Source organism: Syngnathoides biaculeatus, chromosome 18 (assembly GCF_019802595.1).
Source record: "Syngnathoides biaculeatus isolate LvHL_M chromosome 18, ASM1980259v1, whole genome shotgun sequence".
Taxonomy (NCBI): Eukaryota; Metazoa; Chordata; class Actinopteri; order Syngnathiformes; family Syngnathidae; genus Syngnathoides; species Syngnathoides biaculeatus.
The window spans coordinates 3,733,329-3,748,351 of record NC_084657.1 but is presented as its reverse complement, the minus strand read 5'-3'; the positions used below and the strand labels follow the sequence as shown (position 1 = coordinate 3,748,351).

At 40.1% G+C, this 15,023-nt stretch overlaps 1 long non-coding RNA gene across 1 annotated transcript; it reads left to right on the top strand.

Annotated features, from left to right (window-relative positions):
- The first annotated feature begins 8,961 nt into the window (after positions 1-8,961).
- On the top strand, positions 8,962-13,710 carry LOC133491567 (uncharacterized). The gene is made up of 2 exons (XR_009792436.1): positions 8,962-9,345; positions 9,502-13,710. It is a non-coding gene; the product is annotated as an uncharacterized LOC133491567 (long non-coding RNA).
- Positions 13,711-15,023: the final 1,313 nt, after the last annotated feature.

Sequence of the window (15,023 nt, the reverse complement as noted above, 5' to 3'; positions counted from 1 at the left end):
GGTGTACCTTGCCTCCTGCCCAATTACACCTGGGATTGGCTCCAGTAGTCCCGCAACCCTCATGAGGATAAATGGCTCGCAAAATGGATGGATGGATGGATGGATGGATGGATGGATGAAAGGATAGATGGATAGTTGTAAAAAAAATGCTAAAAGAACACCCATTCAAATGTGGGACTACCAAGGGAAAAACTTCACCACAATGTGACCTTGTTCATACAGAACCCAGATTTGTGTGGTGTCATGGTACAGTAATTGTACTGTACATTTACTTTTACTTTGTTAGTATATCACTGCTTTTTCCCCCTGTTTGTGTTCTAAACTAATTTAAGATAGATAAATAATAAATATATAGAATTGTCCATCAACAGTTACAAACTTTAAGGTGTGGGTTAAATGGGTGGAAAAAAACAAAATGTCTGTTTACCATTTGCACTTCAGATCCTTTACGGCTCCTATAAATAGTCCTTTATGAGCAAAGGTTTCCATTTAACCCAATCTGCAGGAAGGTACTTTTGTGATCCTATTAGTCACCGGGAGTGCCGGTCACCTGAGAAGCACCTTAACAATATTGGCATTGATCTTCATTTTTTTTTTTTTTTAAAAAGAACCCTGTTTACCACTAGCCTAACCTCAGTCAAACTTTTCATAGCTCAATCATAGGGCCAGTGCGGCCCCACTCTGTAATATTATATGTCAAATTTAAAGTAAAGAGTCAGAAATCCTCAATAAGAATTCTCATACACTACTCGATGCTAGTGCAAAAACACAGCAAAGGTGACTCGGTCAGTCACAGTGACTTGGACTCATTTTTGGCCACTTTAGAGAATGTATTGTTGAGACACAGTTGCATACTGGGGGTCTCGTTCTACACTTAATGGCAAACTGAGAGAGTCTGAAAAGGTGAACAATGACTCTAATGTTATTGTAGCTTTGGTGAGTGTTAGAGAAACACAAAGAGAAGTGAGCGGTCACGTGTGTTTTCCACGTCTGCTGTTATGTCTATGGGCTGATGGCTTATGGGCAACACATTAATTCCTGGATTTTTACCATCTTCTGTGTTTCGTTCCACAGTCTTCCACATAGAGCATGCTGCTTGCTCATCAACTTAGGCCATGATGCCTTTAAACGTAGTCATCACAGCAACAACTAACTTGTTGTAATTTAGTATGAAGTAAAACCATTGAATATGTGTTTTTTCAAGCAGCTCACATGTGCAGGAAACACTTATTAAAGCAGTTCATAAATCCCATGAATATCATAATGTGTCTCTTCAGTTGTCATTAGTATGTCTGTACACTGTATGAGCAGTCACACAAGACGGTCTGTGACTCATAAGCCAGCTAGCCGGTTAGCCACCCAAACCCCGCTCCCCACCCTGCTTCAGTCAAAACAGACAGTTTGTCACCCATCTATGCCGAGCAAAGGGAGGAATTGGTGGTCTTTTAACCCATTACGATAAAAATGTATTCTCTGTTACCCAGTTACAGATATTTTATGATAAGCAACAGCCAGAAAATCATTTCCACCAAGCAAATTCAATATGATGAGGCTTACCTAGTGTACGTTTGTTTCCCAACATCTTTTGCTTGCATTGTTTGTTTTTGTTTTGTTTTTTACACGACAAGAGTTGTCATTGTGGGTTTTATTAAAGGGCTTTCATGTCATGTTCATTCATACATTTTTACTTCATTCCACATGTTGGCATTTCATCAAAGTTGTTGCAGCACAATAAAACACAGTTGTGTTATAAAATATGGAACCTTCCCTTTTTGATGTCCTCAACCTCAGCAAAACCTACAGACTAAACGCAATTTACTCATAACTATCAACATAACAGTCCATAATTTATCCTTAAATATAAATGACTACGCTATTGGTCTTTTAAACTATTTGATAAAACACACACACACATGCACACATACTGCGTAAAGTATAAACCTCTACAATTTTGTGTGTGATGTGTTTAAAAAAAAAGCAACAAAACAGCTTATGCTGCTAAGAGTTTATGTTTGTCTCTTTCGAACTTGCTCGACAGGATTAGCTAAAAATAAGACTGAATTACTGAAAGAATCAAGTGGTGTTTGTACTTGCTGTTTTTTTTCTCTTCACTTTTTTGACTGCATATGCATATGAGTTTTCAGAATGAATCTGTCTATTGTGCTTCACTTAATTTTGGAGTTTTTTTGTATTCCATTTTATATGAATCTTCTTCAATGAGACTTTGTGTGTTTATTGTGATTCTAACATTTATTAAACACAAGGTGATCAGTTAATTTGTTTGTAGGATGATTTTTGGCTTACCAACTTGGTCAATTTGGGTCAAACAGGTTGAAGTACAAAACGGGTTTTTACTGAATCCTTAATTGTCCATTTAAATCCAAGGCAGAATCATTTCACGGGAAGTTTTTTTTTTTCCGGACGTTTTGAGCAATGTAATTCTTAAATATTAATGTGAAGAAAGACAGTACGTTTCTTGTTGTATGAGATGTTGCAGGTTGTGTCAAGGGATTTCAGACTCATTTTTCATTTGTGTGGCTATGACAAGTGGCATTTGTCTTAATGTGCCTTCAGCCACATTTATTTCATTGATCCATGGGTCCATGCTTGTCAACCAGTCTGGACACACTTTTGCACTCAGTCTCACGCTCCGCAGGGTGAGCCTGAAGCTGGGAATAGGGGTGTCTTATGGCATGGAAGAACTGCTTTCGGGTGCCATTTTAGATGTGAAAGGTGAAATAACAGACTTAAATTGTTGCCGCCCGACTTCCTTGCAGTAGAGCTGGTACCCAAGAGGATAGTCTGTGTCTGAGCTTGTATATACAGAGATGGCTGTGGCGCATGGATGTGATAAACACTCCAGGCAGGGGGATCTCCATCCAGGAGTGGGCTCTCAATGCTTTTGTGGTGAGGTCATTGGGAAAAAGCCCACTTGAACTGATGGAGGAAAACAAGCAGATATTACATTACTCCAAATGCACGTGACTCATCATTTTCTTCATTCACTCAGGAAACCTGTTTTTTTTTTTTTCTTGTCATTCATCATGTATGGCCAGATTGGAGATGGTGGAACATTTACTGGGGGGGGGGGGGGGGGGGAATCTCATGTCTACATTCTGGCAAATCCCAGTGTCTTGTTGTTGGTGCTGTTATGTTAGGTGTGAACTGTGGCCTTGCGCAGTGTTGGGTAACACTGTTGCCTAAGCTAGTTGTTGTGAAGGTGTCGTAACCAGTTAGACCCAGCCAAGCTGTCATGTGAGCCCTTGTTCTCTATCATCCCCTGATCAGAACGTCAGGGCGTGTGTGAGTGCCTGTGCGTGAATGCCATTTGAGGTGGCAGCCTTCGGAAGGAGCACACAGGTCAAAGGTGATCTCTGACTCATGGCCTGTGGAATTTAGGTTTTACAAAATAAACACAGGATGCCGACGCATCAAACACACATGCGCAGGCTCTGAAAACTGCAACGGGAAATGGTCATTTATTAAAATGGGAGACGAGATAGTGCTCTTCGGTTAAACCTTTGCAACAAAGTCTGGGTTGCAGGAAGTAGAGAGATGTGGGGGTTTCCCCCCTTAAGATTTTTTCTTCTCTTCTTTTTTCTTTTTATTGATCATGTAAGACATTCTGCCCTGGGAGGTAAGGTGCCGTTTCACAAGGTTTCTGACTCAAACTCATTGTTATGACAAAGATTAAATACTGGAAGGCTCCATTATTCAGTCATGGGCAAGTTTTATAACATTATTGTCTGATTTAAAAAAAAAAATGCAATGGCAAGCCCTCAAAACCCAGATTGAGTTTACTTAAAAATACAGGCAAAGCATGTTAAAATAATGAAAGGAAGAAAAAAGAAAACCATGGTTCAATTTGGCTAACTCAGCAATTTTAGTCAAACACCCGTCTCAAGTACTGTATCATATGAGTTAGTACATACATGGCCTTTGTGTGCAATGTTGTAGTTTCAGTTATTGTGAAAGATGATGCTGCTGATACTTACCAATTAAACTAAATGCCTACTTAAAATAAAAACCAATGTTCATAAACTTGGAAAATCAGACAAATGTGCATTTTCAGTTCCAGTCAACAGAATAAATTCTGGGTCAATATTTTGTAAAATTTATGATTACATCCAAATCTCCCAAAGATTTAAGTTTTCTTCCCTAAGTGATTAAATTAGAGCAAAAGACCAAATTACAAATAAGAACCTTTTTTTAAAATCAGAACTCAGGCAAGACATTGACTCAAAACCTTCAAACTTTTAGATTTTTTTTTAAACATACACAGATGTCTCCACCTTTTTTTTTTTGTATGAAATATACGTTACTCTCTGTAATTAATACTTCTTTATACAAATTTCAATGCATACTTAGTTACGGTATTGCTTTTACAAGTATGTCAGTTATTAAGTGTGAATTTGTTACCAGTTAGATGTTGCGTGAATTTGCCAGTTGATCGATCGATCAATCAAATCAAATATATAGTTAAGAGAGAGGCATGTTGAATAATTTTTTTGAACAGTGTCTAAAAGCAAAAGGCGCGTATTACAAATGAAAGGATCAAATCCAGTGGTTGGACTTAGAACTATACTTTTGCTGCCACGTCGACGCAAGCCAACCAAAGGAGGGAAAACATCCAATAAATGATATGCTGTCCTTCACTGCCACAGCCCTTTCTGACTTTTAACACTTTCCAATTTTTCACACAGTCAACAGAATGTCGAACAAAATGTCCCAAAATACTTTCATTCAAAGTCGCACAAAAAACTGTTTCACCGGGAGAAGATCACGCAAACTAGTCATGGGGGAGTCATCCAAGATGGCAGTCGCTCATGTGTAAAGGGTTCATGTCACTCGTCCTGGCAGCCAATATTGCCTAGCCCCACTTTTGTTTTATTTACAATGGTGTGTGCTAAAGACTGAAATGACAAATTTCGAGACATTTCCGCTTAAATGGATTATGACATTCAAATATGAACAGTATGCTTGAAATTCTCAAGTAGAGCAACAAAACTTTTGAATTGATAAGAACTGCACTTGAATTTTAATTGGAGATAAATCGGGGCTTACAGTCTTACATGAAAAGTTGTCCTGTGGATAACACCATTTCTTTTTTTAATGTATTCATCGAATATAGACATTCACACATAACATGTTTACTTAAATCTTTTTTTTTTTAACGAATACACATATTGATTATTTTATCGAAAATGTTAGTCTATCAATGTTAGTTTAATAGTTAATGTAGTTCATAGTGGGTGTTGTCATAATGTGTTAACCCGAGATCAGCATAATAACTGGCGGGTCCAACAAATCGAAGTGACTTTGTGATTTGTCACACTTTTGAAAGATGAGGCAAAATGTGCACCACTTCCTGGAGAGGTGCTGCTGATTCACAAGTTTACAATGTAAAGAACGTCATATCAGGAAGGGGGAGTGCATTATATCCGTGTGTGTGTGTAGGTGTCTGCGTGTGTGTGCATGTATGTGTGTGTGTGTGCATGTGTCTGTAAATGAAAGTGAAAGTAGCCTTTATTTCATTTTTCTCAATTAATTTAGCAAGGAAATTTAGTCAAACACCCTCCCCAAGTATTAACTTTATTTGTACATGCATGGCCTTTGTGTGCAATGTACACAAAATTTCACATAATAGGCACCATGAGTACATGAGCTGTAAAATACCAAAACTGTTATTTTGATCTAGTGTCATAAAACTGACCTTTGAACCGATAAGCTCTACCTTTGGTTAAATTCTACATCTACTAAACAACCCCTCATTTACCCTAACTATAATGATTTGAGTAAATAATAAAGCTTTTTAAATATCTGAGAAACTATTTCAGAGTTATCACTGTTACTGTATTGTACTGTACTGTATTGCATTACATACTGTATTCTCGTTATATTTTTCTACAACATGTATAACTATGAACATAGTCCCGGTATAAATAATGTTACCTATAAAGTACAATTCCACTGAAAATGAAAATTTGTTTTTGGAAGACATTAAAATACCCACACCCATTTTTCTTCAAGTCAAACTCTCTTAATAAAGGTGGAAGGGTTTATGTCCCAGAAATGTAATGTAATGGCATATATGTCCCAACAAAACTATTTAAAAGCTATTTGTCCATTCAGCAGGACAATGCATCCATTTAAATCAACAAAACTATGATAAAATAGCTCTTTGGGAGTGGTTCAGTCAGATTCCTGACGTCAATTCTATTGAAAGTTGACCATTAAAAAAAAATTTGTGAATGCGATGGCTTCACACTCTAACTCAGTTTCTAAGGAACCGTGAGTAAATATTGTCAGGTCAACGTACTCGATGTTGGGATTTAATTGAAAGCTTTCCAAAAAAAAATTTTTGGCTGTGCACACATGATCTTTTTTTATATTTTTCCACTGAACACATTTATTTGATATGAAATGTACTACACACATTTTAGGTGTTTTTTTTTTTTAAATAATGTATGGTAATGTCTTTCTTTTTACATCAGAAAAACATTTTAACTGGACTCGCACACTTTGCACTAGATTGTTCCTTTTTTGAAGTCATATACGTACTATGCTTGGAAACTACAAGCCTGAACAAAAGAATGACATCACCAGTTAACACACCTGGTTATCATATGCCAATGCAGGGTTTTGTAGCTTTAATATAATTTGCATCCAACTTCTTGATACTGTTTATGCAATGTAAAACTACATGTTCACATACTGTGTATGTACAATATATATATAATATGTAATAGAATTCATATATAATATGTGTTCCACTTTCACTACCTTTATCTGTCAATGTTTTTGGACTTTGTATTCCATTACCCATTTTGTGGAGTTCATAAAATAAATAAAATAATAGAAATAAAACAAACAAAAAAAGTGTTTCAACAAACAAGAAAAGTCCAGTTTCCCCAGGTTTATGGATTGCCATGTTTTGGATGATTGAGAATTCACACAGACATAATAAAACACTATTTTCTAGCAAATACATAAATATTTTTTATTGATTTTGTGACAATAAGTTACAAATGACTTTGCTATTAGTGCAACGATTTACATAAACATTGGATATGAATTGAAATTGAATTGAAAATCAGTCAAACTTTTTCACATTTTCACATCCATTAAACATAAACATATATATTTGTGTTAAAATAGAGAATAATTTGAGAGAAAGTTTGAGGAAACTTAAAAATGATATAATGCATACAATATGCTGGAATCCATTAGAGACTCAAATCAATAATTTTTCATTGCTGGAATCTAAAATACTAAAACGTAAATCAAAAAATATAAATATTTAGAAACATCACATACATAATTACTCTTCTGATAATTAATAAAGTTGAACAACCCTTATTTTAGTTACAACAAATGTTTGAAAAAAAACGTCATTACCTTTTATTTATATCACTGTTTCACATCATCATTTTTTTTTAACTGCGATAGTGAGGAGGTTTTTGTGTCTGTATTGTCACTTATAACTCAGGATTTTGAAGAAACCTGTTGTTAGTTTGATCAGTAGCTGCTGTAAATAGCTCTTATCCAAATTACATCTTATGTCTGCCACAAGCTTTTTTGCTACAAGTATTTCTTCTCTCACGTGCTCAATTTTGCTCAGCAATTCTAAACAGATACACAAAGCTAAAGGCCATATTTACATCCGTGTCAGTACAAATCAACACTATTTATTACAAGGGATATATAGTATGTAGATCAAGTTACACAAAAGATGAAAAACTCAAAACCACATTTTCCACAGGTCAGTCCTACTCACAAGTTAGTTTTGAACAGTCACAGCAGAAGGTGGAATCCCGCATTTTTACATCCTTTACAAAAAGCTCAACGTATATGTCACACAGAAAAGGTTCCTGATCATATTAGGTGATGAAAGACTCCTGACTCCTTGAGCATGAACAACCTCCAGACTGAGCGTTTCTTTGCGGTCTTAGCCGGTGAATATGTCCCTGCTCATGACTCAGTCTTGCTCATCGAGTCGGCGATAAGTCACCCGCCATTTCTGAACACTCTTTCATGGGCGCTTTGTTCTTTGCAGTCTTCTTTCCATTGCTGAACTGTTGTACTTCACACTTGTTTTCTATAGTCTTTGTGATATTTGTGCAACCTCTTCAGCTTCCATGTTTTTGGTACATCCTCTGTGTGTGAAGATCCCTGGAATTTGTTGATTTTGGGGGGATTGAAGCGGAGGTTAAATTTTTCCCTCCAGAAAAGTTTCAGTGTCGATTTTTTTCCACGTGTTTCTTGTTCTGTGATCCATAAAATATGATGGAATCATTGTCTTTTTTTTTTTTTTTCAAGCTCTCCTTAAATTCAGTTGACTTGTATGATGTTAATCATTTGTGTGTGTGTGTGTGTGTGTGTGTGTGGTGTGTGTGTGTGTGTGTTGTGTGTGTGTGTGTGTGTGTGTGACTTGTGTTGGAGGAAGTAGGAAGGACGGAATTGACTTGCTTCCTTCAGAGAAAGTTAGCAGCTATAAAATCAACCGTTTATGATGTGACCACCCACGCTCACTTGCTGTATAGAATGTTTGATGACACTGCCAGGACACCGACAAAAGATATTCTAAGTGTCACTGTATGGGGCAGGTCATTTGGATGTATTTCTTTAGTGATTAATTACTAACTACATCTAAGGGATGGGCCGATTATTCGCACTTCGAGGGAATTCTCCGCAGCTTCTTGCCACGTTTTTTTTTTTCCACGACAATGGGGAGGGAGGGTGTTCGGTAGTGCGCTTGTACTTGGTGGCTAGATGTTGTAAAGGGTTTCCTAATATGGGCCGTCTTACAGGAGCACCCTCCCCCTGCGGCCCCCCCGTCCCAGGTTTCAGCCAGTGATGACACAGCTCGGTACGACTCACTTCCCCATTAATTGGCCGAAACCAGTTCTTACAGGAACCGCCTGTGATAAATGTGAGAGTTCTGAGAAGTCATTCATTTCTCCTTGCTGCAGCAGGAGAGGCGGCACTGCGAGGGAGTTGAACGGGTTCATTTGAGAGTGTGTGAGTGTGTACGCAGGAGAGCGGGAGGAAGCTTTGTGTGAGCGAAAGAGGAGTGGGAGAATGTGGGTGACTACAGCTGTCGTAGCCACCATCCGAAGACCAAACCACTTTTCAATTTTTTTCTTCCTTTTTTTCCTTCCGGTTTTTTTGTTGTTTTTCATTATTATTGTACATGTCTATTTTTATCTGTGTGTGCATATATTGATGAGCAGCTATGGGCTTGCACTCGTTGCCCCCTCGCTCGTCTTCCACTGCACGGGAGGTAGGCAGACACCGTACGATAGAGAGGACAGCGTGCCTCTCTTTGTGACTGCCCTTGGGCTGGTGAGTAACAAAGATGTGACGTGATTCCCCCCCCAAACCCCCCACCTCCTCCCCTTCTCTACGCCCCCCATCCCCCTACCCCTTACCTTGCCACCTCTCTCTCTATCGCTCTCTCTCTCCACTCCCGCCGCCTCATGTGAGTGTCCGTGGTAGCAGACTTGTTCCTCTGCTGGGTGCGGCACTGCAGCGCGCCTTCAGGGGAGCACTCGGAGGCCCCCCAGAGGGCCGAGCTGCACTGGAGAGGGGATCCCAACTGTAAGTATAGGGGCCTCAGACCCCACACCCCACCCTCTTCACCACCTCATCCCCACAACCACCCCCTAGCTCACTGCCTCTATTCATTCACATGTGTGCACCGAGGAAGGAATGTTGCCCCCTCACTTTTGCCTCTTTTACCCACTCCCTCCACTTCTTTTTGCTCCCTTCTTCTTCATTGTACATTGTGCATTCTCCTTCCTTCTCAAATCAGATTCATAGCCATTAACACATTCAAAAGAAACTCACTTGTTATCGTTGAGATGTTAAAGTTTATTTAGTTGTCAGCTAGATCACAGGGGCTTGTTTAGAGTGACAGAGCGCGATGGTGGGGGTGGGTGGTGAGGGCTCTATGACTTGGGGGTTGATGGAGAGGGGCCGCTGTGGGGTCTGGCTCCACTCAGTATTGAAGTCGACGACTGTAGCGTGCTGACTCATGCTCCATCTTACCAATTGGGAGCATGTGAGTGCGTGCGTGTGTGAGCGTGAGTGTGGTCACTCCCCTGTGTGTCTCACATACGCACTTGCACTCTGTGCCCCGCCTGAACTCAGCACTGACTGTAGACTGGGGCGGGGGCAGTCAGCACTGCCCCCCCCCCCCTCCACTAGTGACAATCCATCAAAACCTTCCCGTCTTGAACAAAAAGAGCCAGTTGTAGCTGTAGCCCGTGTCTTCTCCAACGTTATCTGTTCTTTCACTCTGTCGCTGCAAGTGATTCATCGCAAACAAGATTTCCTTTTTTTTTTTTTTTTTTTTTTAATGGGCTTATGTGGAATGAGAAGGAGGAAAAGACTTTAAGTTGCGCAAAGACAGATTAAGGCGTTTCGAGAACAATGTTCCTTTTTTCTTGTAACTCGAGCCCGCTGCAGTTACAGGAGCGCGGCGAGGCAATTTTACTCGCAGGCTGGGGTCAGCGGGGGCGTTCGGAGGGAGGACGGTGGGGGCTGCGACGTGTTTTATTACCCCTGATCTCTATCTGTCCTGCACATGGAGCTGCATCCGTCGCCGGCTTACAGCGCGGGACGACGCTGTGCTCACTCGTCAGCGGAGGACAGCTAAACCCAGAAGGTTGCGATCACCTCGCTTTATTGGCAACGCGGCATCGGGAGGACAATTCAAGAGGGAAGGATCATCCCTTTTGCACCTCACCTTTCTCCTCAATGTCAGCTTACTCGATAGTTAAAGTTCCATCTGTACTTTGGTGCTTGTCCCGGTGAGTGCGTTGCTCAAGTAGACACGCTGCTGGAAGTAATTCATTTAACCAACAAACAAAAAAAAAGTCACAGCTTCAACTTGTTTTTTTCCTTCCATCATTTACTGTTTTGCCTGGCTGTTTTCAGAGTAGTTTGATGAGCTGTGTAAGTGTTTGCACAAGCTCTCAAGTCAGCTGCGGTAAAGTGTTCCAAGCCGTTGGAGACACCGCACGCTTCTTTCTTCTTGCGCGCCTCTCGCTACTTCCCAAGGCTAAACGATAAAAAAAAACGGCCCGTGTCGGTCCTTTTGTCTGCCCTTATTGTTCTGCCTGCGGGAAGGGAGCATGAGTCAGCTACCAGATGCAAGCATGTATTGAATCACGACGACGACTGCGAAGGGAAACGAGAGAGTAGGCTAGTGCCGTTGCGTGTGCTCTCCTTTTTATCTCCTAATAGACTACTAGTGTGTCTAAACTAGCAGCCCGCACGAACTTACTGATAAGTGCTTCTCTTTGTGAAAACCTTCAACTCGGCATTATGACTGTAAGCTCATGATAGGCATTTATGTAAAATGTTGTTTTTTTTTTCACTTACTGCCTCTCTGTCTAGTTTCTTGTATTTGTCAGTGAAGAGTTCTATTTTCTGGTATACCGCCGCCACGCTACACTGGACTGAGCGCAGCAGGCGCTCGAGCCGGCACAAGCGAGAGAGGGAAGGAGGAGCAGGAGGGGGGTGGGGTGGGGGGGAGCCTCAAGCGAGCGCACAGTGAAAAGCGTTTGTGCCGCTACCTCAGCTGAACTCTCGAATGAACCCGTTGCACTGCCTTCAGTCGCAGAGCCAAGAGACGAATCAGTCGAGTAGATTCGACACAGAGAGGTACTGTTGGGCGGGCTGAAGCCTACGCTGGGCTCCCCACATTCTCATCTAGCGCTTTCCCCCTGTCATGGTAAGTGGGATTATTAGGCTTTGTTCTGTCCACTGTCCTCGTGCTCATCCGTGCCGGTCACTCTCCTGGCCTGTCACATAGCTTATCAGACTGGTGTTGGCTGTTAAGATTACAAGGCGACAACAGTCTGTAGGCTGTCTGACATTCTGGGCTCTTTCATCTGACCAGCATCCTGTTTTGTCCTCCTCCTCCTCCTCCTTCTCTCTTTGTCTCAGCTAGCATCAGTTCCCATTTCAGGGTGGGTGCGCTACTGTGATACTTCCCTTTATCCCAACCGCCTGTCAAGCATTGGAGAGATGCTTTATTCTTTATTTCTTCCTCCACTCTGATATCTGGGACCGGTTCAAATGTGGAACAACAGTATATTTGTTGCATTCACGTGTGTCAGTGCAGATGAACTCACGTCAGTTGTGTGTTTGTGTGGGTGTGGGTATGGGTGTTCCAGTGAGCTGTGTCCACTTCAATTTCTAGAGAATCCAGACAGTACACACCTCATTGCAACACTTGCTATTGTGACAGCACTCGTCAGTACTGTATAGTACACACTGTGAGTGTGCTCTTCCCTTTTCCACTTCCCTGTCCTTAACTCTTCACTCTTGCTAAATTATTTTGTTCTACTGGAATAACTTTGGGGTTGGCATTTATCCTTTTTGTGTCAGTCAGTCTCAATTGTTGTGTTTTAATGTAGACAAGGATCAACTTTTCTCAGTCCTAAAACCACTCTGCTTTTCTTTTCCAATGATCTACTTTTCCTCCTCGAAATTGTTTTATATTGTGTAACTGCCTCATATTACATGTAACACTATGCTGTAGGTTTTTTTTTCACTTCAAATAAAGCATTTTTTAAGCATGTCTCTGATCCTTATTGAAGCTATGACCACTCTGCGCTACAGAAATTGACCCTGAAGCCTCTCAAGAATCTCACGTCAGCCAAGAGAGGATGAGGAGGATCCATCACCATGTCTAACGTTTCACATTCAAGCGCTTATCACATTACTGATTTGCTCTCTCCACACTGACATCATATCCATTTTGAATTGCAACCAAAATGTTTTTTATAGCACATCCCTGAAAATGTCAATACCACACTCCTTTACCATGAATACACCATAAAACATTTAAATAATGAATATTTATGGTCTATATAGCTTAATTCACTTTGGTTTTTTTCGAGTTAGTTATATTTGAATAGCGATCATTTCAATTTCTGTGTGTGTGTGTGATAAACTGTGTGCCCTATATACTGGCTAATGACCAGTCCCAGGTGTACTAGCCTGCCTCTCATCCAAATTCAGATGGGATAGGCTCGTGTATACACGATGATGAGGACCACCACTAAGAAAATAGATGGCTGGACATGTGACTGCTTTTTTTTTTTCCCAAAGGGAAAAAAATAGTGCCATGGCCTTAACTGTGTGAAGCAAATGTCATATTTGTGACTTGGATGCATGGAATTCTTTATCCAACCACACCCAGAGCACCACAGACAAGAAAAAGTGGACACCCACCCGGCCCCGCCCTGCCCCCTGAGGTCCGCATGGAAACCCAACATGCAAATTCTCCCTGCCCGAACAAACACGGAGACCAAAATTCAATGTGCGTTCACTAATTCCTACATTCAGAGGGTGCCAATTTGAATGTGTCTTGCTTTTAATTCCTGGCACACTGACCCACTCTCCCCCCGAGTCCTTCTCGTCTCTCAGAGCGGTGCTGTCTGTGAAATTCTGAAATATTCTGTAACCTCATAAAAACTCCCCCTTAAGTCTTCTCTTTATTTCATTTACCATTTTGTTCCCTTCCCAGTTGTTATCTGTGGAAGTACAGAGCATGACTTTTAATATTCCCCCTACCCGTAATCTCCCCCCTCCTACAAAGTCAAATGACAGTCCTTTGTCTTATCTATAAAGCAGACCAAGTTTGTTTGTTTTTGTTTTTTTTTTTTTATAAACTACAAACTGACTTGATGTTATCCATAACATTGTCTGACCCTCATTAACATGTGCAAATATAAATTTGACTCTGCTCACAATGACACACTCCTCGCCCCAAGGTTTCAAGTTTCTACATAATGGTCGGAGTAAATAATGGATTTCCAAACTATGATGTTATCTTTCAAGCTTGAGTCCTGTTCTCAAGGGAAAATAAAAGGGGGGAAAATATACAGAAGTATACCGTATAAACATTCATTAAGGAAAAGAATTTGCCGTGTGACTTCCTTTGTGACACACACATCTAAATATCCAGTAAAAATCGAATATAGTTCATGTTTACCACATGCATACTGTAATTTTGGATGATTACACTTCTAATTATATAATCATCAAGAATGAAGTGATTTTATCAGACACTCAGATTGTGATTTAACTTTTGTTTTCTGATGTTTGATAACTAAAGTCCATGCACCTTCTCAGGTATAGTAATTAATATTATTTTTCACAGACAGCTACCTGAGCACTAAAATATTTGAGACTGCAGTCTATCATTCAGTGCAATTTTACACTCAAAAACTACAGGAATAAACTTTGGGTAAAATGACAGTTGAATGAATATTTTTAGAAATAAAAAAAGAAATAAATCTGACTGCCAATCCAAACCGATTATTTTAAAGGCAAAATATGTGATAATAAAACATTATGATGTCTTAATATTTGTCCGTTTTAACTTACATATTTTATTTTATTGCAGTGATCAGCAAACCACACTGAGACATCAGGTGCTTAAGGAAATTATGTAAATTTGCTAAATGGATCAAAATGATTTACTACAAATAATATATTGTTTAATTCAGAAACATTTACTGACAGGCTAAATGAAAATTGCTTTTCCATTTGACAGCAGAAAGTACACATATCTGTATTTTGTGACCTATTTTTAAAAAATTTTATATGGTGTGCTGATTCTTCCCATGTTCAAGTTGTGCCTTGACTCAGTAAAGGTTGGGAAAACACTGGTTTATTGTGTGTTGTGTGTCACAGACAGATTATGGATGACTTAATATGAATGGTTATACAACTTGCCCCATGTTTGGTTACGTGAGTCACAAAAGTTCTGTGTGAATTATATCATTAGCTAAATACAAAAAGAGTACGTGTCTCTGCGTCATAACATTGAGCCTTGCGCGTCGCTTCTTGATTTCTCCTTCGGCCTTTGTTGTTCCAGGAGTTTTGCCAGGGAACCTGCGTCAGTCAGGTGTGTCCTGAACACACTGGATGTGAAAACTGGTGAGATTAGGGAGCAATGAGGCAGCAGCGTGGGCGTAAAGCAGTCTAAATGTCGTGTGTCC